Source organism: Pelodiscus sinensis, chromosome 20 (genome assembly GCF_049634645.1).
Source record: "Pelodiscus sinensis isolate JC-2024 chromosome 20, ASM4963464v1, whole genome shotgun sequence".
NCBI classification, from domain to species: domain Eukaryota; kingdom Metazoa; phylum Chordata; order Testudines; family Trionychidae; genus Pelodiscus; species Pelodiscus sinensis.
Genome location: NC_134730.1, coordinates 30284540 through 30307230, shown reverse-complemented (window position 1 = coordinate 30307230; position 22691 = coordinate 30284540). Strand labels below are relative to the sequence as shown.

Below are 22691 nucleotides of genomic sequence, written 5' to 3'. Positions count from 1 at the left end.
TATCCAGGGGTAATGAACCATCAGTCTTGTGATTTCTCTCATCTTCAAAATATTGTCAAGGTACAAGCAATATATGAGGGATGTGTTATGCCTCATCTCCTTTGTATTCCTGGCATCTTTACTCATAAGAACAGCCATACTGGGTCAGACCAATGGTCCATCTAGCCCAGTATTCAGTCTGCCGACAGTGGCCATTACCAGATGCCCCAGAGTGAGGGAACACAACAGGTAATCCTCATGTGATCCCTCCCATGTCACTCATTTCCAGACAAACAGAGGCTAGGGACACCATTCTTACCCATCCTGGCTAATAACCATTGATAGACCTAACCTCTACGAATCTATCTAGTTGTTTTTTGAACCCTGTTAAAGTCCTAGCCTTTACCACATCTTCTGGCAGCAAGGAGTTCCACAGGTTGACTGTGCACTTAGTGAACAAAAACTTCCTTTTGTTTGTTTTAAACCTGCTGCCTATTAATTTCATTTGGTGATCCCTAATTATTATATCGTGGGAATAAGTAAATAACTTTTCCTTATTCACTTTTTCCACACCAGTCATGATTTTATAGACCTCTATTATATCCCCCCTTAGTCTCTTCTTTTCTAAGCTGAAAAGTCCAAGTCTTTTAAATCTCTCTTCATATGCGACCCGTTCCAACCCCTTCATCATTTTTGTTGCTCTTATTCGTTAAACTGATGTATGTTTGATTTAAAGTTACAAGCTTTTTTGCACCTTCTACCTCTTCTATTATCCTCTATTTGTCACTGATTCAATTGCTACTGGTACACTATGTCCAATTCTGATGCCCACAATTCAAGGAAGATGTCAAAAAATTGGAGAGGATTCAGAGAAGAGCCATGAGAACAACTTAAGAAATAGAAATTAGAAAGCTTCTTCATAGGTGTGTTAGAAAACCAGACTTCACTCTGTGTTTGTGAGCAACAAGTAGTCAGAGACAGTTTATTCAAGCAATATTGCAAGGGAAGAAGCTGCTGCTAGGCAGATCGTCGAATACAAACAATTATGAAGCAGTTTATATACTGTCCATTAGATATAATAACATTAAACAATTAGTCTGCTTCTCATTACAGACACCAGTGGCTAACAGTTATTTTAGTTCCACCCAGATGCTCCTTTGCTCAAGATCCCTGCCAGAGTCAGCGTTCTATCCCCAACCCTGAGCTTTCCCTTCCCTTCCTCCCCTCTCCGTATGGAGGCGGGAGGCGAGAGGCGAAGGCAGCGTCTTATTACAGCTCTCGCGTTGTCAGGCCACAAATATAGCCTGACTCTTGCTCTCTTGCTACCAAGACCAAGATGGCTGCACATAAATTCCCTTATTCCCTTTTCCCTGCCTCCACATAGGGAAAGATTCATAGGGTATGTCTACACTACAAAGTTAATTCGAACTAACAGCCGTTAGTTCAAATTAACTTTCATAGGCGCTACACATGCAAACCGCTAGTTCAAACTTAATTCAAACTAGGTAAACCTCATTCTATGAGGACTAACGCCTAGTTCGAATTAAGTAGTTCGAATTAAGGGCTGTGTAGCCACTTAATTCAAACTAGTTGGAAGCTAGCCCTTCCCAGCTTGCCCTGGTGGCCACTCTGGGCATAAACAGGGAAACTCTTCTGCCCCCCCCCCCCCCAGCCCTGGAGCCCTTAAAGGGCCACGGTCTGGCTACGGTACTTGTGCCAGTTGCAAGCCTGCCAGCACCCAGCCAGCAGACCCTGCACCTGACACGGGATGAGCCAGCCACCCGCTGCCACCCAGCCCTCTTCCCAGGACCAGGCTGGCGGCTCCCAGGAGCCTGCCCGGGGCCGCAAGAGGTGGGCGCCCGCCTGGTCTAGTGCAGAGATCGTGGACCTCATCGAGGTTTGGGGGGAAGCCTCCAACGTCCACGATCTCCACACTAGCCACAGGAATGCGGCTGTCTACAGCCACATGGCTGACAGCCTGGCCACCAGAGGACATATGCGGACCGGGGAGTAGGTCTGCTGCAAGGTCAAAGACCTGCGGCAGTCCTACTCCAGGGCCTCCCAGCCAGGGGCTGACCTGGAGGCCTGCCGCCACTTTGAGGCCCTGGACCGCATCCTGGGGGCTTACTCCATCCATGCCCCCCGGGTGGTGATCGACCCCGGGGCAGAGGGACCCGTCCTGGACACGGAGGAGGAGGATGCCGAGAGCCAGGAGCCTGCAGGAAGCCTGCCCAGGACCCAGGACCCCCAAGGAATCCCACAGAGCACATCGGCTGTGTCGTCTGAGGCCGGGGAGGGCTCCACATGTGAGTGCCATCATGCTTCCCTCATGTGGATGGGGGACGTGGGGGGAAGAGGGAGCCCAGGGACTGTGCACCTGGGCCTTGCCCAGCATGGAGCAGCAGCTGGGTGTCCTGCAGAGGCCCTGGACTGTTCCCCACACACCGACCTCACCTTGCAGAGGGGGGCTGGGTTTCACCCACCATGTCCCCATGGAGAACTGACCACTGCTCTTGTTTCACCAAAGCCGCAGCACCTGGGACTGCAGGGCGCACCACCCCTCCTGCAACAGGCACCTGCACCCGGGCCAGCAGGTGCACCAGGAACCTGGAGGACTACCAGCGGTGGCACCTGCGGCTACTGGAGCACCAGATCCACATCCAGGAGCACTAGGTCCGGGAGGACCTGCGGCTGCGGCAGCAGAGCTTGGAAGTGCTGGAGGAGCAGAGTTTTGCCCTCAGAGGTCACCTCCAGACCCTGGTGGACAGGTTCCTGCTCCAGCCCTTGCAGCCACCCCAGCTCTCGCTCCTCCTCCCACCCCTGCTTCCCCTTCCGCTTCCTACGCCCCCCCGTCCCTCCTGCCCCATCCTCCACACCCACTCCTCCCCGATGCCCCCGCACCTGCAGTGCTGCGAGATGGGAGAGCCCGCAGGACCCCCAACCCTGAGCTTTCCCTTTCCTTCCTCCCCTTTCAGCTCCCTCCTCCCAGGTTTCCCCCTCCCCTCTCCCACCCCAGTCATGTCAAATAAAAAAAGATTTTTGTTGGCAAAACAGGTATCTTTATTTGACATTAGGAAGGTGGGTTAGGGAGGGGAAAGAGGAAGGGGGGAGGGTGGAAGAAGGCCCCAGTGGGGCATGCAGGGAGAGTTCAGTCCTCCTTCTCCACCTGGAAGCTCTCCCTCAGGGCTTCCCGGATCCGACGGCCCCCCGCTGGGCCTCCCGGACGGCAGTAGTGCGGGGCTGCACGTACTGGCCAGCCATGCGGTCAACCTCAGCCATCCAGGCTGGCAGGAAAGCCTCCCCCTTCCGCTTGCACAAATTGTGCAGCACACAACATGCTGCCACCACGGGAGGGATATTGTGCTCGGCGAGGTCAAGGCGGGTGAGGAGGCACCTAAATCTGGCTTTCAGGTGTCCGAAGGCCCCCTCAACCACGATGCCGGCCCTGGTGAGCCTGGCATTGAAGGCCTGGCGGGAGGGGTTGAGATGTCCTGTGTATGGCTTCATCAGAAAGGACTGTAGGGGGTAGGCCGCAACCCCCACCAGGCACACAAGCATGTTCACGTCCCCGACCCTGATGTGGCGGTCGGGGAAGAAGGTCCCGGCATGCAGCCTGTGGCACACAAAGGAGTTCCGGCACACCCGTGCGTCGTGTGTCTTGCCGGACCAGCCCACATTAATGTCCGTGAACTGGCCCCAGTGGTCACACATGGCCTGGAGGAGGACGGAGAAGTACCCCTTGTGGTTGATGTACTGGGAGGCCTGGTGTTCCGGGGCAAGGATGGGGGTGTGTGTCCCGTCGACTACCCCACCGCAGTTGGGGAAGCTGAGGGCACCGAACCCCTGGATGATGGCGTCCAGGTCGGCGAGGTGGACCACCCTGCGGAGCAGCACCCGGTTGATGGCCTTGACCACCTGTAGAGGGACACAGCAAACTGCAAATCACTGGGGTGCCCAGGTGGCTGAGAGTGTTCATTCCCTGGCACTGCCCCGCACCCCACTCCCAGAAGCAACCCCCGCGGGCAGCATGTAGTACGGCTGGGACAGACCGAACCCTCACGTGCGGGGCACTTTTGCCACCTCCCCCCGCTCGCCGTTTTCCCTGGGGCGGCCCACCCCCTCCTTGCAGCCCCCCTTCCCCGCCGGCCCAGTGGCCGGTGGGTGCTGTACCTGCATGAGCAGTGCTCCGACGGTAGATCTCCCCATGCCGAACTGGTTCCCGATGGATCGGTAGCTGTCCTGCGTGGAGAGCTTCCACAGGGAGATGGCCATATGCTTCTGGAGGGGGATGGCGGGCCTCATGTGAGTGTCCCATCGCTGCAGAGCAGGGGCGAGCCACTCGCAGAGCTCCAGGAAGGTGTCCTTCTTCAACTTAAAGTTCTGGGTCCACTGTCTGTCTCCCCAGCGCTCCAGGATGATGCGGTCCCACTAGTCACTGCTGGTGTCCAGACGCCAGATGCAGCGGGGCACGCTGGCATCCGGGCGCTGCTGCCACTCCTCCACGACCCCCGGGGAGGCCAGGGGGAGAGGCAGAGGGCTGACATGCACCAGGTGGTGCAAGGCAGCCTCCACCCATTGCTGGCAGGCTTGCAGCAGCAAGTCCAAAAACTGGAGTAGCATGCCCAGGGTGATCTCTGGCTCCATGTTGCCAACTGCAACAGCATCCCCAATGGGAAGCACCAACACAGGCATGTGAAGAGAAAAACGCTTTGCTGTCCCTCTGCGAGGTAGGCAAACAAGTGGAAAAGCTGAGAACCGGCTATCCAGGGGGGTCCCTTTAAGCACGAGCCTCAGATAGCCTCAGACAGCAGCCACACAAAGCAACTACTGACCTGATGCCCTGCCAGAACCAGTTTCAGCTGCCTTTAAATGCGACCCAGCGTCCAATCAGTGTGGACGCACTAGTTCGAATTAGCAAAACGCTAATTCGAATTAGTTTTTAAATCTAGATGCGCTAATTCGAATTAGCTTAGTTCGAATTAACTAATTCGAATTAAGTTAGTTCGAATTAGTGCTGTAGTGTAGACATACCCATAGAGTTGAATCTCTTTTAGTCAACAAAGAGATTAAGAGGTGACTTGATCAAGAGCCCCGGCATGATCATTTTAGAGCTGGGTTTGTTTGTTTTTTTTTTAATTTCAGGAAGTCTGCTATAAGGGCTCTCTAAACCGTTTTGGTTCTGGATTGAGTTGAACTAATAGTCTCCTTTATGTTACTGAGATGAACTAAATACACCAGACATACTTCTGTATGTGGCATCCTAGGGACCACTTCTTGAACAGAGATTCCTATCATCTCCATTAGCAAAATATTTTAGGTTGGTGATTATTTGCACTGTCAAATACTTTTATGTCATTTCGCCATAGCCTGAATGTAAGAAGTTAAAAATGACTCTTGTTACAAGCCTGGGCAACAGGCAGGATGTTAGTACCCTTCCTATCTAATTGCTATCCTATGATCCTTATCTGCTTCTTTTAACTATCCAATCCTTAGGTGCTTATAGGTTACCAGTTCTGCCTACTTGTTTTTCCCTTTGATATTTTCATACCCTCTGTTATTTGTTTCCCGCCCCCTTCTTTTCTCCCCCCCCCCCTTCTTCCCTATTTATTTTGGGTCTGCACATCCCAAACTCAAAACTCCGGTCATCTGAAGAAGTGGGCTGTGCCCATGAAAGCTCATGATACCATCTACATGTTTTGTTAGTCTATAAGGTGCTACCAGACCATTTGTTGTTTTTTAAGTTTAGGTAGGATGATGTTAGCAGTAGCAATAGAGAATAGAAGTTATGGCGAGAGTTTAGTAGGAATTTCTAGCAGGAGAGTTTTGGTTCTTGGCAAGGGGTGAGCATCTCCAGCAAACTCCCTTGAAACCCTCCTAGTTCATTGCACTCAGCATTCCCTGGGGGTCTTTCTATCAGTTGCCAGACTTGGATTCATTCAAAACCGTACCTCCTTCATGGGATCTGATTAAGTTTTTCCACCAAGGATGACATGCTTTGGTAGTTCCCTGAGACGACCCTGCACTGAGTCCCTAGAAAAGTCCTGGTCAGCTCTTTGTGCTAATTAGGGAGTTAACACCTCTGTAGGAGTGCTCAGCTCTCCTCCTTGGGCCTGGGCTATAATTTAACCAGCTGCTTCCTCAGCTGGCTCCTTTTTCCTCAATTAATCTCCAGGCTGAGAGGACCCAACAGGCAACCCTCTCTTGCTGGCGTCTGCCCTGTTACGAGGGAATTGCCAGCTTTTATGCTAGTCCCCGCCTGAGATCCAGCCCATTTCCAATTGACTGGGTGAGAGAGGGACCTGGCTGCACCTTCTCTGCAAGACTTCTGGCTCCAGATCCCTAAAGACACAGTGAAGGGCTTTCCTCCCAGCATCATTCATTCCTGGGCCCTTTTCTCTCTGTTTGTATCCCTCGTAGGTCCTTACACTGGGCATTTCAAACCTTTCAATGTCCATGCCATGTAGCAGGGTGACCTGATCACTATGTGCTACTGCGTGTGCAGTGCAAACGAGTCCATCGTAGCAATACTGATCTCGTGGATACATAACGTAGTTCAGGCTCCTCCTTAATACAGTCTCTATTGTATGTGTCTAGTGCTTGCAGTAACACACAAGAAGCTGACCTGCAAGTACAGTCAGGAAATATATTGCAGGTTATCTGTGGATGCTGGTGTTAAATGAAATGTACAATAATTTGGGCTGGCTTCTTTTCATAACAGGAGCTCCAGTATGCACAGCAACAACATGTCTCAAGATTGACTTCTAGGACTGCCTTTCCTAGCTCAATAGAGAGCGTAAATGGTGAAAATGCTCCAAGTAGCTGTGGCAAGGGAGCAGAATTACCCCAGCTTCAGGTACAGTACGTGAGGTTTTGGCTAGTGTGATCTACTTTAAATGTGTGCTTTAGTTCTATGTAAAAAATATTGGTTAGTTCATCATTGACAACGATGATGATATTGTTGCAGTCCTCATTGTTGACAATGATGACGGTATTGTTTCGTTACAATCTTCAGGAGACAATTCTGCTTGCTTCTTGTTTATAGTGTCACCTGAAAGTGGAAATAAGGCATTTTTATGACACTGTTGTAGCTGCTGTTGCAAGATATTTACATGCCAGATATGCTCAAGACTCCTAAGTCCCTTCATGCTTTAGCCACCATTCCAGAAGACATGCTTCCATGCTGATGATGGGTTCTGCTTGATAAGGATCCAAAGCAGTGCGACTGAGATGTGTTCATCACATGAGTCAGATGCCACCAACAGAGGGTTGATTTTCTTTTTTGGTTGTTTGGTTCTGTAGTTTCCACATCGGTGCGTTGCTCTTCTCAGACTTCTGAAAACATACACCACATTTTGTCCCTCTCAGATTTTGGGTGGCACTTCAGATCCTTAATCTTGAGTGCTGCAGCTGTTTTTAGAAATCTCACATTGGTACCTTTGCTTTTTGTCAGAACTGCTGTGAAAGTGTTCAAAAAAAAGAACGTGTGATGTGTCATCATCCAAGACTGCTATCACATGAAATATATGGCAGAATGTTGGTAAAACAGAACGAGACATACAGTTCTCTCCCAAGGAGTTCAATCACAAATTTATTTAATGCATTATTTTTTAACAAGCATTATTAGCATGGAAGCATGTCATCTGGAATGGTGGCTGAAGCTTCAAGGGACCCATGAATGTTTAACATATGATATCTGATACATAAATACATTACAATGCTAGACAACAGTGCCATGTGAACGCCTGTTCTCACTTTCAGGTGATATTGTAAATAAGAAGCAGGCAGCATTATCTCCTGTAAATGTAAACACACTTGTTTGTCTTGGTGATTGGCAGAGCAAGAGGTAAGAATGCATGGATTTAGAAGTGCTAAAATGTTACATTGTTTCGAAGTGCAAAAACACTTCTACATTTGTAAGTTTTCACTACAGCACTTATATGAGATGAACTGAAAGATACTATTTCTTTTTATCATTTTATAGTGCAAATATTTGTAATAAAAATATGAAGTGGGTCCTGTGCACTTGGTATTCTGTGTTGTAATAGAAAACAATATATTTGAAAGAGTAGAAAAACATCCAAAATATTTAATACATTTAAGTTGGTATTCTGTTGTTTGAGTGTGATTATTCAAGATTAATTTTTCTAAATTAATCACGTGAGTACAATTAATCAAGATTAATTTTCGAGCTAATTGTGTGAGATTAATGGACAGCCCTTTAAACAAGTTGTATCCCAACCAAACTGTCCATGTTCCATCCTCACTCTCTTTTCCCTTATGCCTCCATCTGAATTAAAAATAACAACACAGCTTGTCTCACAGCTTTGGAAACCATATAGCTATCTCAGGGCACATCTACACAGCAGGGCTAAAGCCAAAATAAGCTATGCAACTTGAGCTACGTCTATTGCATAGCTTAAGTCAAAATAGCTTATTTCAGCTTTTGGCACTGTCTACACAGCAGGAAGTCTGAGAGAGAGCTCTCTTCCTCTGACTTCTCTTACTCCTCATACAGTGAGGTTACAGAAGTCAGAGTTAGAAGTCCTCCAGCTCGACATTGTTTTGACATGTTGAAATAAGTGCTTGCTGTGTAGACGCAGACTATGTTATTTTGGAATAATACTGCTGTGTAGACATACCCTCACTGAGATACTTCCAGTTCTGACCCTCTCTCTGCTGCCCTCTTCTGATTAACCCAGGTTCTGTGTGTAATCCATCTGAAGAGTAGATATCTTCTTAAGACGATGTTTTGATTCTCATAGGTTCAGCTGCACTCTTCAGTTAGAAATGGCAGTCAAGGGCAACAGAAGGGATGTACCTCCTCAGAAACAAACCGATCACAGCAACTCAGTAGGGAGAACACTGGCCAGTCCCAGCAGAGCCGGTTGTCATCATCTGGAGTACACAGCTCCCTCCAGGATATTTGGCAGATTCTAGATATGGGATCAAGCCCTTCCATTCTCAGCCCTCAAAGCAACACAGATGAAGGTAAGCATGACTAGGAAAGAATTCACAGAACATCAGTCTTCTGGAGGAGTCACAGTACAGTGGTAGAGTCTTTTTTTACCCAGATTTTATTATATGTTGGTCCTAAAGTTTATCACTTAATTATCTATAAACTCCTGTCATAAATGTTTCAGGAATTATTCAGATACTTGAATATTGCTGCTGCTAGGAACAGACAGTTGATGACCACTAACACTTCTCCCCAATATTCTCATGCTTGTTAAGAATACTGTTTCCCTCTTAATAAAATCCTTAACTGGTGGAATGCGGATGCCATCCTGCCTATACAGCAGGCGCTTTAATAAGAGAAGATATAAAAGTGTGTCCTTGATAACTGAAGAATTCCTATCCTGTTGTGCTGCTGTTGGAGCATGCCATCTCCACCAGTCCTCACGAAGCTATTACTTTGTGGCAGCTATAAATTCCCTCAACATTCTGTATTATTTACGTGTGTCATGGTAATAGAGACCCTCACTGAGATCAGGGCCCTGCTGTGCAAGTCACCATATAAATGTACAGTAAGGAACAGTCCTGGCCTGAAAAATCTCACAATTTAACTAAAAAAGACAAAACAGACAAATGGTGGGAGGAGAAATAGAGGCTCAGAAAGCTAATGCGAAATGACCAAGGTTATGCAACAGATTGATATCAGAGCTGGGAACAGCAGCTGTGTCTCCTGACTTCAGCCCAGCCACTGGACTACACTGCCTCTCCATAACCCTCCTATGCTAACAACTTATTGGCACAGATTTAAAGAAATCGCTAATTTTGGGGGACTGTGAATTAAAATTGCATAGTGTTTTAAGGCCAGAAATGTCCATTAGATCATCTGGTCTGAACTTCTATATGTCATAGGCCATTACACTTCATCCTCATACCCCATGTAAAAGTCAGAGACTTCGGTTAGATCAAAACCTTTCAGTCTTCAGGAGACTTAACTGTGTGTCACATGCTGAAAGCAGGAGGAAGCAAGAGGAAGGTGAAAAACCCTCAAGGTCCCAGCCATTCTGACGTAGGGGTAAATTCCTTCCTGACCTCAACTCTGGTGATCAGTATGACCCTGAGCATATGTGTGAGGTGATATCGTTTATTGGATCAACTTCTGCTAGTGAGAGAGACCAGCTTTCAAGCTTACACAGAGCTCTATATCATAAACAGCTAGGCATCTAGAAAGAAGATCCTCTGTAACTCTTTAGGCCACTGGTCCACTCTTTTGGTGGTGTCCCATCTCAGAGAGGTCCCTATCCTGGAGCTAGATGCTACCTAGAGGGACAGAGCTAGGGGGACCCTAAATTCCTCATTCCTGGCCCCAACGCAGACTAGGGATGTTAAATTATGATTATATGACTAATCGTGAAATTGATATTTGTATCGACTGCATGATTAGGTGATAAGGTCTGCTCTGCAGAGCTTCAGTGGGGGAAGCTCCAGGAGAAGGCTCAAGCCGAGACTGAGCAGTCCTGGTTCATGCTGGCTCTTGGAGCCATCTGTGCTGTGGCTTTGCATTTTAAATGTAGTAAGATCCATCCTGGCTCGCGCTGAGTCCAGCAGCCCCTATTCGTGGTAGGGATGTTAAGGACTAATTGACTAGCCAATAAGCAAATGCTTATTGGATAGTTGACTGGATAGTCCACTAGTCACTCCTCCCTCCCCCCCCCCACTGCCTTTATCTGATAGAGGCAGCAAGGAGCGGGGGACCTGGGCTCCGCGCTGCACTGCCCCTTTGAAACTCTATGGTGGCATTTCAAAGGGGCAGCACCGTGGGGAGCTGGGATCAGCTGCGTGGCACTGCTCCTTTGAGCCCGGGATCAGATGTGCAGCACTACCCCTTTGAAACTCCTCTGCGTGGAGCCTGGGGTCAGTTAGGGAGTTCCTGGGCTCCGTGCAGCGCTGCCCCTTTGAAATACAGCCACAGCATTTCAAAGGGTAGCGCCGCCCTATTGACTAATCAAATACTCGATGCAAAAATGCATTGATTACTTGATTAGTCAATTATACAATCCTTAACATCCTTAATTCACAGTGGTCAGCCCTGTCCACCACGAACAGAGGCTGCTACCAGAGCAGCCCCTGTGTACAGCCAAGCCAGGACGCCATGAACAGGGGCTACTTGGTGGCAACAGCCTGTCTGTGGGGGAGGGGCCCAGCTTCCTGTTAGAACCCCCACGGACATGGGCTGCTACTGAAGTAGCCTCTGCCCTGGTGAGCTTCGGCCCTTTGATAGAGACAATGGGGGAGTGGGGAGACAGCATTGCGGCTCTCCCCCCAGCACAGGTTCTATGAGAGGCAGCAAGGGAGTGAGAGTAGTTGATACTCCAGTTGACTACCTGATAAGCTTATGCACAGGAGTGGCCCGAGGCCAGCTGCAGCAGCTGGTTCCCTAGGCGGGGCAGCGCAATCGACGCCCCTGCCTGCATGGCTGTCAATGGTCGTGACGTCATCATCGGGCGCCTGGGCCCTGCCTAGCTCGCCTAGGCTCACGGGCCGCCGGTGCTTATGCGCCCGCCCAGTCCTCACTCCCGCATCCCACCTGTTTATAAAGGAAGTATTGGCTTATTGTACAAGTAGCAGACTTTTAGTTACATGAGTGACTCTGTAAGATAAGGAGTGGTAAGCAATGTGTTAATTTAGCAGTTGATGTTACTCTCATATTGAAAGTTTTTTGCTAAAATGGCCCCCACTTCAAAAATAGTGCAGAGCACTGGCTTGGAGTCTTTATGGAGAATGTAGCTCTCTTTTTAAAAGTTACATTTTACTCAAGCTTTGCAAGGGGTCAGAATAGGGGATGGATGGTCGTAATGGTCCTTTTGGATTTTGAAATCTTATTCCAAGTACTCCCTTTTCATCCCTTTCCTTCATAGACCATGGGGAGAACAGATTTGTCTGCATCACCCTCACCAGGCTCATAATATTTTCATTTCTGTAGCCAAATCTATATTATTTTATGTGTTCATCTAGATTGGTGATAGCATGAGATCTTGCCATTACCAACTATGTTTCGAGATCTGCCAGTGAGCCCGTATTTAATCCATCTAATGAATATTGTGACATTCCCCAGGGTACAGTATGGACTGCTGAATATATGCATCCCCTCAATTCTCCAGTGTGGGGTGCCTTTTACCCTGCCTTGCTGTGAGAATAACCATTCCTGGTCTGCTCACAAACAGCCTCCTATGAGTAAATCACTCCCAGCCATACTGAGTGCTATGGCCAACCCTCCATGAGTTATACTACAGAACAATCCTGGGAAACCCCCATGGTGCTCCACTGTTAAGTGTCGGGCTTGTCCCGGCACTGCAGCTCAGAGATTTTTCATAGCGGTGGTCAGCTGGACCGTGTATGCGCGGCTGGCGCCTCGCAGCGTTCACACTCTTTTGCACACTCGCGTGGTCCGGCTCCCGCCAGTTCCTGTCAGCCACCCCCAGCCGTGGATGGAGTGAACTACCTCTCTTCAGAGACTGTGATACTCTGTAAATTAGTTTTTATAATTCTTAGTTGCTCAGACTTTTTTTCTGTACTTTAGTTTAAGAAATAAAAAAAAGAGGTAAGATTTTTTTTCTTCTGAATATAGTTAGTTAGATTGCGTTACGCAACCTCCTCGTTCTTTCCGACCTCTTGGCCTTCAGGCCGTGCACTAAAAAAAAAAAAAAGAGAGAGAGGGAGAGAAAGAAGAAAGAAAATCAAGATGCCTGGCTCACCAGGCTTTAAGATGTGTGACACATGTCACGAAGCCATGCCCGCCTCAGATGGACACGCATCATGTATCCCCTGTCTCGGCGAGGCCTACATAGCACAGAAGTGTTCTCACTGTACAAAGTTAACGGTGAGAGCACGTTGGGACAGAGAGATGTACCTCAAAATGATTCTCTTCAACAAGGCTCTCCAGTTATTGGACTCAAAGTCCACAGCTTCCTCAGAACCGGCTGTCTCTCAGAAACGTAGAGCCTCTTCACCAGGCTCCGTTCCGCCCCAAAACACTTGGGCATCACCAACTTGCTCCTTGCTGTCCCTTTCCCGGAGCATGGTGAGCATTGGGGACAAGCCAGGCATGTCTAGAACTGCCTTTTCCCATTCAAGGGCGGTTTGGACCTCTAAGACCAAGAAGATGCTGCTTATGGTGCTGACATCATGGCCCTGAGTGGAACCAAGAACGGCTTTGGCACCAGTGGCTTCGTCCACCAAAGCCGTACCTGCACCTCCGTTGGCACCATTGGCTACAGCACCGACAACTTTGTCGGCACCAGCAGCTTTGGCACCATGGGAAGCACCATTGGCACTGGAGAGACCTGAGGTATTCCCCACTTCCAGGAAAGCCTCATCTAAATTAGATAAGCATCGGAGTCCCACTCCATGTTCCATCTCACCGACTTTCTCTCCAGCACCAGCACCATCTCCACTGGCACTGAGATCACCAGCATGGTACACCTGACCACTTGAACAGCACGGCTCCCCTCATTCTCCGCACCGTAGATCACTGTCTCCTGCTAGTGCGGAACCGATGAGGCATACTTATTACCATACTAGATGAATTTCCATCTCTCCACCGTCGTCATCCAGAGCCTCCTACATGCCCGCTCATTCCCCGGTATCTCCACATACTGCATAGTGGGAAGATTACAGGCACTCATCCCCGGGCAGCTCTCACTATCACAATGACCATCATTACCAACATGCACCGACTCGTTACTCCTACTATTATTGCCATCGCTCCCTGTGACGTAGTGGGGGTATCTTGCTGGTTGCTATGCTGGGGCTGTGGGTTACCCCCACTGGCTGCTGTCTGTAGCACGGCCCAGCAGGGCAGGGGATGAGTCATTATGCGAAGAGAGTCTCTCAACCTGTCTGACCAGCTACCCCCCAGGGAGAGAAACAAAGGAAGGTGGAATCCCGCCCTGGCTGGGGGGCAGGGCTGGAAGAGAGTTAGTTTCTGTCTGGGATCATGGAGGAGACAGCCTAGGGAAAGGGGCTGGAATTTAGGGGCCCAGTCTCCCCCCTCTCAAGGAGGGCTGAGGCATCCTAGGCCCTGTTCCTGTAACCAGATGACATCTGTGCTGTGCTATATCCTGGAGAAGTAATAAACTCCCTCTATTCCACTGGCTGGTAGAGTTTGTTCTTGCCATTATGGGGGTGCAGGAGATGGGAAAACCCCAATGCGCTGTCACACTCCCCTCCTAAGGGATGGTCTCCCTCTGCTCATTGGTTGAGCCTTAATCAGGGGAAGGGGTTATGGGGCAGTCCAGGGCTTTATATAGCAGAGAGTCAGTAACCAAGGAGTTTTCGAACAGGGGCTGATAATAGGGAGCTGTAAGAGGGAGTTTGGAAGGGGGGTGGCGATACACTTGCCATTCTTTAAAAAATCTTTTCACTAAACCATTACCAAAATTTCCTGACCTCTGGTGGGCCTTCAGGGATTGATTGCATCAGAGGCAAGGCTTTGAGTTGGGCCTAGCCTCAGCCTTCTAAAAAAAGGGAGCCAGGGCGACCGCTGAGAGCAACGAACAGGGCAGCGGCCAACGCAGGAGTTTGCCTTGGAACTCTCCCTGGGAGACCCCAGTAGTGTTTCGTACTCTTTTCCTTGAAGAATTTTTTTTTCTTTTCTCTCTCCTGCCTTTCAAGGAGGCATTTAATAACATCTGAGGAATCTCTCAGAAGGAAGGTAGGTATGGATAGTGATAGGTCTGCTCTTGTTACCTGCACATCATGTGCCATATTTGTCTTCCTTCTAGAAGAAAGAAGGGATTTCATCTGCACTAAGTGCAAGCTGGTTGCCGTTTTGGAAGAAAAAATTAAAGGACTTGAGGCCCAAGTATTGACCCTACGTTCAGGAAGCTGAACACTTCTTCAGTAGAAGGCAGTATTTAATCCTGCAGGCACAGCAGGCTGAAGAGCCACTGAGGGCAGTACAGGACAGAGAAGAGAACTGGCAGCATGTAACCTCTAGAAGAAGAAGGCCCACTCAGGTATCCCCTATTCCTGTAAAGGTAAGGAACCACTTTCAGGCTTTCTCCACAGACACTGTGGTGGAGAATGCTTTGGCAGGGACCTCTCAGGGAAGAAATCAGAAGGGAACACCATCTACCGGAAGGCATGGGATGTGTAGTCCTAGGGATGGGGGTTCCACGACCACCACCCCCAAAAGAAGACGACGGGTGGTGATGGTCGGGGACTCCTCCTAAGAGGGACTGAGTCATCCATCTACCATCCAGACCTGCAATCTTGAGAAGTGTGCTGCTTACCGGGAGCTTGCATTCAGAATGTGACCAAGAGTCTTCCAAAACTGATCAAATCTTCGGATCACTACTCCCTTCCTGCTTCTCCATGTGGGAACTAACGATACGGCCAAGAATGACCTTGAGCGGGTCACTGCAGATTATGTAGCACTGCGAAGAAGGATCAAGAAATTTGATGTTGTGAGTAGACATGAAAGGAGAGATCTTTTGGGGCATGTCCCCCTATGTTTTAGATCTTTTCCTCCTCTTTGAAAAACATCTCCAGTTGAGTTTCATAAGACAGAAAGTCTGTGGGATGGGAACCTCCAGCTGTTTCTTTGCCAAGAATTAAATTTCTTTTTCACACATTTTCCTGCCAAAGAATAGCTGCTCAACCCAATGGTAGTCCATTTGATTTGATGTTGTTGACACCTAACTGAGGTATCAGTTTGCCTTTTGTCTTTGAGAAAAGGTGTTGTGCCTGCTTGTCTGAACTTGGAATATATCTCAGTAAAATATTAGAACTTTACGTACAGTGTTGCCACGCATATTTTACTAGCACAGTATGGCTGTGTCTAGACTGCATCCCTTTTCCGTAAAAGGGATGCAAATTAGACACATCGCAATTGCAAATGAAGCAGGGATTCAAATCCCCCCCGCTTCATTTGCATAAACATGGCTGCTGCTTTTTTCCGGCTCGGAACTTTGCCAGAAAAAAGCGCCAGTTTAGACGGGGATCTTTCAGAAAATGAACCCTTTTCCGAAAGATCCCTTATTCCTATCCCGGCCGACCACCCAGCTCGCTGCGCCCGCCCCGCGCCCTATCTGGCTCCCACTGCCCATTCCCCACGCCACCCCTCCACCCCGGATCCCCTGCTCTCCCTCTGGCTCTGCACTGCCCTTGCACCCTGCTCCCCCTGATCCCTGCCCCCCCAGCTCTGTGCTGCCTGTTCCCTGCACTGCCCCTAGACCCCAATCCCTCTGCCCCTCCCGTTCCCCACGTCCCATTCCCCGTGCCTCCACCGCACACTTCTCCCTCCCTCCATCCCTGCGTCTCTCTGGCTCTGTGCCTTCCGTTCCCTGCGCCACCCGTGTCCCCTCCCCCCCCCCCCCCCACTGTTCCCTGCACCGTTTCCCCTGTGGGTCGGGAGTGAGGGGTGCTTGTCCACAGGGAGGGGCTGGACAGGCCAGGGAAAAGGCTGCTGTGACCCAGCAGCGAGTGAAAGGGGGAGTTCACTTGAAGCGCCTTTGCCTTTATGGAAAAAAATGAATGAAAATGCTATTTGCTATTTATAGGGCTAAAATGCTGGGACAAAAATGAAAAAAAAATTGCAAAATGCAAACGTTTAAAAGAAAACAAAAAAGGGGGGGAGCAAAAATGTTTTGATTGGGGCAGCAAAAAACCTAGCTCTGTCCCTGGGGGAGGGGAAGGGACTGGGCTGGGATGTGGGGAGAGGAGGGGAGGGGGAAAATATGGGGAAGGGTCTTGTGCTGAGGGGAGGCAGTCAGGAGAAGAAGAAAGGGGAAGGCACCAAGGGACGGGGTGCAGGAAAGACAAATCCTAGGGGGTCAAGTGCAGACAATGAGGAAAAGGGCAGGAGGGGAGGTGTCAGTGGGAGGGGGGAATGGGGTGATGCTGGGAGAGGAGAGGGTAAGGGCACTGGGGGCTAGAGGGGGGAGGGGAAGGTGCTGGGAGAAGACTTGAAAGAAGGGGTGGGCATGAGGAAGGCGGGGATGGAGCAATGCATGTGTTAGGGCACAGGGTCATGAGGGGGATGGGGATAGAGGGTGCTGAGGGGGTGGGTATCAGGGGAAAAATGGGGCAGGGCAGTGAGGGAAGGGGGAGACACCAGGAGAGGGCAGGTGCCAGGAGATTCTGGGGTGAAGCAGAAGGGCAGGCACCTGCAGGGGATGAACCAGCATCAGAGGAGAGAGGCAGGGCAGGTGTGTAGAGGGAGGTGTTAGGAAAGGGAATGAGGAGGGGTAGCTCACATGATCAGAGTGGGGCTACTGGAGGAGTGGGCACAGAGGGGAGAGAAGGGCTGGCGGAGGGGGCCAGATCTCAGGAGGGCTGAGGGCAGTGAGAAGGGCAGGAGTCAGGACAGCAGAGGAGAGTGAGGAGTTGGGGGGGGGGGCAGCAGGCACCAGGGGAGCTAATGGAGCAAGGGGAGGAGACAGGGCAGCAGAGGGAAAAGGTAGACATTTATAAGATATTTATTAATAACTTGGGTGATATTTATTCAGAACATATTAGTAATTACTGTTCTTATTCTTATTCGGAATTTATGCTATTAAAAACACTTTTTGGGGGGGAGGGGAGGAGTCCCTTTTTTGTCTGGCAAGTAGGGTTTTCCATAATTTGTCAAGCCCTGGCCATGGCTATATACCTGACTTAGGGTTTTTCTTGTTACTGATTACATGTAAAACATGTTTTCTTACTATCTTTGGGTATGTCTACACTACAACGTTAATTCGAACTAACTTAGTTCGAATTAGTTAATTCGAACTAAGCTAATTCGAACTAACGGATCCAGACTAAAAAACTAGTTCGAATTAGCGTTTTAAGTGGACCCTGAACCAGGCTTAAGGATGGCCGGAAGCAGTGCCGGCAGGGCATCAGAGAAGAACTTAGAGCATGGAGCTGCTTCTCAGGCTAGCTGAGGGCTGTGCTTAAAGGGTCCCGACCCCCATCCCGGACAGACAGTTCTCAGGGGTGCCCCGCTTGCAAAGCAGTCCTGGCTTGGATTGCCCGGACTACCCACACTGGGCACATCACACCACTTGGCCATCAGCCCGGCTGCACTTGCCGCAGGCTGCCATCTGGGGAGAAGGGGCAATTGGGGGGCTGCAGGAGAGCTTCCACCCCCAGAAGCCCACAGAGCCAACCCAGTCCTCCCCATCGGGGGCTCGTGCCCCATTCCTCCCTCACCTCCTTCCACTTACCCTTCCCTAGCCCCTCTTCTTGATGTACAAAATAAAGATAACGTGTCTTCCAAAATGGAATCTGTCTTTATTGAACAAAACTGGGGGAGACTGGGAAAAGGAGGTGGGAGAGGGGAAGAGAGAGGCTGGAAGAGGGGAGGGCAACTAAAATGATCAGAGGTTTGGAAGAGGTCCCATATGAAGAGAGGCTAAAGAGACTGGGACTTTTCAGTTTAGAAAAGAGGAGACTGAGGGGGGATAGGATAGAGGTCTATAAAAGCATGAGTGGGGTGAAGAGGGTGCATCAAGAAAAGTTCTTCATTAGTTCCCATAATAGAAGGACTAGAGGACACCAAAGGAAAGGAATGGGTAGCAGGCTTCAAACTAGTAACAGAAAGTTGTTCTTCACAAAGCAAAGAGTCAACCTGTGGAACTCCTTGCTGCAGGAGGCTGTGAAGGCTAGAACTAGAACAGAGTTTAAAGAGAAGTGAGATAAAGTGATGGAGGTTGGGTCCGTGGAGTAGTATTAGCCAGGGGGTAGGAGTGGTGTCCCTGCCCAAAGTTTGTGGAAGGCTGGAGAGGGATGGCACGAGACAAATGGCTTGGTCACTGTCTTCGGTCCATCCCCTCCAGGGTCCCTAGGGTTGGCCGCTGTCGGCAGACAGGCTACTGGGCTAGATGGAACTTTGGTCTGACCCAGTACGGCCATTGTAAGCTCAGGGCTCAGGGTCGGGGGTCTCAGTGGACCACCTTGATTTTCATGCACACCTGCTCCTGGGTGGCCAGGCTGGCAGCTCTCCTGCCCTAGACGGCCACTTTCCTGTGCCTAGTGCGGAGGTCGTGGACAAGGTCCTCGATGTCTGCACTAGACCAGGCGGGTGCCCGCCTCTTGCGGTCCCGGGTAAGCTCCCGGGAGCCGCCAGCCTGGTCCTGGGAAGAGGGGGAGGGCTGGGGGCATCGGGTGGGCGGCTCGATCCGTGCCAGGTGCAGGGTCTTCTGGCTGGGTGCTGGCAGGCTTGCACCTGGCACGGGCACCGTAGCCAGCCCGTGCCCCTTTAAGGGGTCCGGGGCTGGGAGGGGGGCAGATGAGTTTCCCTGGTGTTGGCCAGAGTGGCCACCAAGGAAAGCTGGGGAGGGCTAGCCTCCCACTAGTTTGAATTAAGGGTCTACACACCCCTTAATCCTCGTAAAATGAGGTTTTCCTAGTTCGAACTAAGCGCTCCGTTAGTTCGAATTAAATTCGAACTAACGGAGTGCTAGTGTAGCGCCTATGAAAGTTAGTTTGAACTAACGTCCGTTAGTTCGAACTAACGTTGTAGTGTAGACATACCCTTTAAGTCCTTTGGCTACTTATATTTTCTTTGATTCCTTTGACTTCTCTTTTGATGTCATCTACATTTTTTACCTTATAACTTTACTTCCCCATCTTTTGTATGTATACATTTTTAACCAGGTTGGCATCTAGCCCAGACTTACCTTTTCATCTGTCTGTGGGATCATGAGCATCCAATAGGATATTTGTGAACAAGTCCCAGTTTTCATTAATGCTTTCCTTTTCAAATTTATTTTCCCTGGATTATACCAGTGATTGCATTATTTTTTTAGGATACTGACCCTTTTAAAGCGCTAAATATACATATTATTGATTGATGCTATATTCTGTTTGCAGAAGGTAAATATAACCAGATTGTGATTTTTTGGTATGGCGGCAACACTAATATTTAGTCTCAGAGGGGTAGCCATGCTAGTCTGTATCTGCAAAAACAACGAGGAGTCGTGTTAGTCCCAAGGTAACACAGCATTCCTTGTTTTTATTAATGTTTATATCAGTGATTAATTCTTTTTTGAATTAATGAAGTCCAATTATTGAACGTACCCCATGCTGGGTGCAGGACTTCCTGTATTAAGATGTTATTGTCTTTTATTTTGAGAAACGTAAAGGAGGTTTTTTAACTGGCTGCATGAGATATCCAGCAGATGCCCTTTGTTAAAGTTATCCGTTATGACCGGTTTTGTTCTTACACATTATAGACAGAAGTGCAAAGAGCAATTTGTTCTGTTCCTTAGTGAGATTATGTGTTCTGTAACATATGTCCCTAGTATCTCATTTTACTAGGTAGAATTCTCATCCATAAATTTGTACTAGATATTTAGATCGGTAGACTTAATTTAACATTTGTATTGGAGTTAAATTTGTCCCTTTACACATTGATGTTCATTGTACAATACAACACAATTTGGGACATGAACAGTTTCTTTTTGAGGGACTTTTGGGAATAGGCTTCATTAGCTGAAAATGGCTTTGAAAATGAAGAGTGCATCATAAATGGTACTTATTAATATGACCTCCAATGGCAGGCATAATGCAGGATAAGATTAATGTACATTGACAGAACTATGGCAGAGGTGGCTCCTTGGACTGGAATGGAAACAGTGCTGGTGGTTATAGTTCATGCACCCTTTTGTGCGTCCAGGAATGGAATAGCAGGGGTACTGTAGGTCAGATCTATATTGGCAGGATAAACAAAAACTCTGTTTGGTCATGTATATGTCATGGTAATTTTGCTGATAATATCATGTCGTTTCATGCTGCTGAGTCTGGTGCAACACAACTGGCAACCTTACAAGGACACCAATTTCCTAACCTCTGGCAACTTCCAACCAGAATTGCAACACTTGTTGCAAGATTTTCAGGTGTCCAAAGCTTATTGAAATAGAAACAATAGAGACACCACTATTTCTGATAGAAACTCAGAGATGGAACAGAATGAAATCATTAGGTAAAGATATCCAATGGTGATTACAGCCTGAATCTGATAATTTGAGCATCTGGATTGATTCAGAGAATAGTTAATTTAGGAGCTTCTTATTCATCCCACTCAGACTCTGAAATGAATAAGGAGTGCAGGACATTGTGTTGTCTTTTAAATTGTTTCCTGCCTCCTTCTGGAAAAGAAGAAAAATTCCTTCCTTCTGAAACTGCTAACAAAGGGCTGTCACGTGCATGAAGAGTCTTGAACAATTTGGGGTACAGTTTATGATAGCATTTACCGGGAGAAACTGAAACTGAAACATGAAATTTTTACATTTGAGCTGTTTCAGGATATCAAAGGAGAGGCAAATTATTTTTGTTTAAAAAAAAAAAGCTTTCCCATCCAAATTAACAAGAGACTGCAAATGCATTTCTATACCTACTTGAACCAATATACAGAAATTTGTTAAATTTCTCTCAAATACCTCAAGCTACAATAAAAACTTAAAAAACAACTAGACTAGTAGCACCTTAGGGTATGTCTAGACTACATGCCTCTGTCGGCAGAGGCATGTAAAATAGGCTATGCAACATAGTCAGTGAAGCGGGGATTTAAATATCCCCGGCTTCATTAAAATAAAAATGGCCGCTGCACTGTGCCGGATCAGCTGATTGTCGGCACAGCGTGGCAGGCAAGATGTGGATCGGTCGACAGGGGAAGACTTTGTTGACCGTTCCTGTAAACCTCATTTAACGAGGCATTCGCATCTTGACTGCTGCACTGTGCCGACAATCAGCTGAGCCGGCACAGCACAGCAGCCATTTTTATTTTAATGAAGCCGGGGATATTTAAATCTCCGCTTCATTGACTATGTCGGGTAGCCTATTTTACATGCCTCTGATGACACAGGCATGTAGTCTAGACATACCCTTAAAGAGTAACAAAACATGTAGATGGTATCATAACATGTTTTGTTAGTCTTTAAAGTGCTACTAGTCTATTGGTTGTGTCATGGCTCCTTCCCCACTCTGGCATGATAAAAGCAGAAGTTGGGGCCAGCAAGTGTACTCCAAAGCCTTATCTACCAGGCTTTGGTATAAAACTTCCCCCAAAATCTTAAAAACCTAGATCTTGGGAATAAAACTTCCGCTGCTACCACCCAAATATTGATAAATAAATCAGGGGAAAGATCATTTGGGAAATCTCACCCCTATTATAAAAATCAGGACACACAAGTAACCAATGCCAGGTTAATAGAAAGAAAAGAAAGAACTTTTATTATTACAACAATATTCCTGTTGCAAGCATAATGACTAGATGGGAAGGTAACAAAATATACTCATGGAGAAACTCCATGGGCCTAGAACTTAGTTACAAAGAAAAGCCAAAACATCTTTTAAACAGTGCCAGATCTCAGATCTAACCCTTAAAACAATAAAGCCTAACGAAACTACCTAAACTTACTCTACTTACAGAAAATGAAGAATGGTGTCTTGGAGAGAGAGAGAGACATGCTTGTCCCTCTCTGTAGCTGTAGAGAACACACCCAGAGAGACAAAAGGGAGAAAGCAAAAAACTCGAATTCCTTTGTCCCAGTTTGAAAGTCCCACCTACATTCCTACTGTTCACTCCACCTGGCTAGGTGTAGTTAACCCCTTAATCCCCAGGCTGCTGGCTAACCCTCATAATCATGGCAGGTTGTTTTTTAAGTTTTTCCTGTTACAAAAGAACTCAGCTATCCCTCTGAAGATCAAGTTACAATGTGAGATGAACAGCAGCTACTAGCTATCTATATTCCCAGAATTAACAATGATTTCATAAT

The 22691-nt window shown here is 48.2% G+C and overlaps 1 protein-coding gene and 1 long non-coding RNA gene across 6 annotated transcripts in view; one reads left to right on the top strand and one right to left on the bottom strand.

The window, feature by feature from the left end:
* The window catches only part of CCDC57 (coiled-coil domain containing 57), a 101533-nt gene extending 94699 nt beyond the window's left edge, over nucleotides 1-6834 (top strand). The window contains exon 17 of the mRNA XM_075904235.1: nucleotides 6698-6834. The gene's annotated coding sequence lies outside the window, so the exon portion shown is untranslated. The remainder of the gene's footprint in view (nucleotides 1-6697) is intronic.
* Nucleotides 1-22465, bottom strand: part of LOC112543743 (uncharacterized) — a 72706-nt gene extending 50241 nt beyond the window's left edge. For all 5 annotated transcript variants that reach the window (XR_012896948.1, XR_012896947.1, XR_012896949.1 and 2 more), the window contains exons 1-2: nucleotides 22343-22465; nucleotides 15222-15365 (exon numbers count right to left, since the gene is read on the bottom strand). This is a non-coding gene — a long non-coding RNA (uncharacterized LOC112543743). The remainder of the gene's footprint in view (nucleotides 1-15221; nucleotides 15366-22342) is intronic.
* Between the last annotated feature and the right edge of the window lie 226 nt (nucleotides 22466-22691).